Consider the following 2676-nt stretch of genomic DNA (forward strand, 5'->3'; position numbering starts at 1 on the left):
AAACCCTAAAATAGGCCAAAAAAACAGAAATTTGGGCTGGGCCTCCGGTTAGTAGGTTAGTCCAAAAAATGATATAAAAGTGTAAAATAAAGCCCATTAACATCCAAAATAGATAATATAATAGCATGGAGCAATCAAAAATTATAGATACATTGGAGATGTATCAGACCCCCGCAAAGTAGGAGCACGTGTGAGCGGGCGGTCGACCGAAGGTTTGCCCGGCGCACCTTCTCCAAACGTTTACCTAAACATATGGATGTTTTGAAAAGTCAAACCTTATAAAAGTTTGACCAGGTATATGTGGAGAAAAACATTTACATCTAGAACAACCATTAGATTCCTCACAACATGTACTTACTTCATACTATCATTTCTCTTTGGTATTGTATATATAAGTAATTTCTTTATAGACTTGGTCAAAGTTCCAAAAGTTTGACTTTAAAAAAAATGTAGGCATTATATTATCGAACGGAGGGAGTAGCTCTTTCTCTCTCTCTACTATCTCTCACAGGCCTCCCCTCTCACTCGATCTCTCTATACCGAGGGATTATACGGTCACTGTGTCAGCGTATAGCTTCGTATGTTGTTTAGTTGACCGATCAACCAGTCCACATGCTGCCTAGTTAGCTCGTGTTCTCTATCTGTGTTGGCCCATGTGGCAGTGGGTGAAAACAAGTAAACTTGAGGCCCATCTGACATGCGGTGGAGTAAACAAAGTTGAAACCACTCGCGGTGGCACCCCCCGCGCTAGTAAATTGAGGGCACACTTCTTCTGCATGAAGGACGCACTCGCGCACACTTCACCACTGCACGGTGGCATGCACACAAGGATGCACTCGCGCACACCCAGCACACAATACACACCAAGCACACGTGTACACCGGCGTCGCCGCCGGCTAATATGGACGGTGAGGCAGCCAACAAGCGGAGGAGGCTCGAGCCAAAACCCCATCAGGCGACCCTGGACTTCATCAGCAGCCTCCCCGACGACATGCTGCTCGTCATCATCGGCCTCGTCCTCACCAAATCTGTCGTGCAGACCACCTTGCTCTCCGGATGATGGATCCCCCTCTGGTGCTGCGTCCCCCTCAACCTCACCGTCGACAGCTGCCTCTGCAACGGGGATTGCAAACACATGGCCGCAGTCTCCAAGATCCTTTCATCGCACCCTGGGCCAGCCAGACGCCTTGACATCTGCATGTTCAGTATGAACTGCAAGGTCAAAACCAAGTTCTACGAGTGGTTCTTATCCCTCAAGGAGCTCAGGTTTGAAGCCGGATGATGTTGCTCTCTGCCGTCGTCTGCGCTCCGCCTCACGCCAACACTGCACAGCGCCAGCTTCAGCTCTTGCTATTTTCCCCAGATTAATGTCGTGCCCACCCTTCTTCTCCCTCCACTCAAGCAGCTCGACCAGTTCAACGTTGGCATCTCAAAGAAGGCTATGGAGCACATGCTTTGCAGCTGTACTGTGCTCGAGTACATTCATCTTCGGCAGATCCACGGGTTCATCGCCACGATGAATCTCTGATGGATTTATGTGTTTTGCTGGCCCCTCAACAGGGCATCAATTGGAAAGAGATCACTCCAACTGTTCCATGTTATGGTCATTGAGAATGCCGATTTCCTTGAGAGATTGCTTGTATCAGATCTAGAAGGTCCAACAAAAATCAGGGTAATTAACGCGCTGAAATTGACAACATTGGTGTACTCATCTGTCAAATTCTCCGAACTCTTTATTGGTTCGTAATCGTTCAGGTACAACACCCATCTTCTTTTCCTTCTTCTTGAAATTCACATTTTTTAATTTCTTCTTGATGTATTTACGACTGTCATCCAGAAAATGATTCCCACAAGCTTGACCCAGTCTGTGCGCATAGTGAAGATCTTGGCAGTAAAATCTATTGGCCCTAATCTGGATCAAGTTGTTGGATTCCTTACGTGCTTTCCGTACATGGAGAAGCCACTCACCGAGGTGAAACTTCTTTCCTATTAGTAAATGGTAATCACAACATAGCTCAATTCTTTCACAATTTTCAAATTACGATGACAAGTGTAGTGTTCAAAACTGCATCTACGCACAGCACCAAAATAAATGTATTTAGTATTTTTCTCACCTGATCGCGTGCTTTTTTTGTTGTACTACTAGTAGCCTAGGCTAGTCATAGTGGCAAGTAACTTAGACTAGTAACTCCATGGTTAACCTAAGAGCAAGTACTACCTCCGTCCTGGTTTAATCTTCGTGTTTTCTAGTATCAAAATTTGACCATAGATTTAACTGAAAAAATGTTAATGCATGTCACTAAAAATTATATCATTGGATTCGTATTTGAACATAATTTCAAATGGTATAATTTTCGGTGACATGCATTGGCATTTTCTTAGGTAAATCTATGGTCAAAATTTTACACTAAATACGAGGTAGTTGTGATGCCCCCGATTCGACCATACACTAATCATACAAGCAAATGTGTACGATCAAGATCAAGAACTCACGGGAAGATATCGCAACACAACTCTATACACAAATTAAAATAATACAAGCTCTATATTACAAGCCAGGGGCCAAGAAGGCTCGAATACACAAGAGTCAGCGGAAGCAATAATATCTGAGTGCGGACATAAGTTAAACAAGATTGCCTTAAGAAGGCTAGCTCAAAACTAGCAACGATCGAAAAG

The sequence above is a fragment of the Triticum dicoccoides genome, chromosome 4A (genome assembly GCF_002162155.2).
Source record: "Triticum dicoccoides isolate Atlit2015 ecotype Zavitan chromosome 4A, WEW_v2.0, whole genome shotgun sequence".
In the NCBI taxonomy this organism is placed as follows: domain Eukaryota; kingdom Viridiplantae; phylum Streptophyta; class Magnoliopsida; order Poales; family Poaceae; genus Triticum; species Triticum dicoccoides.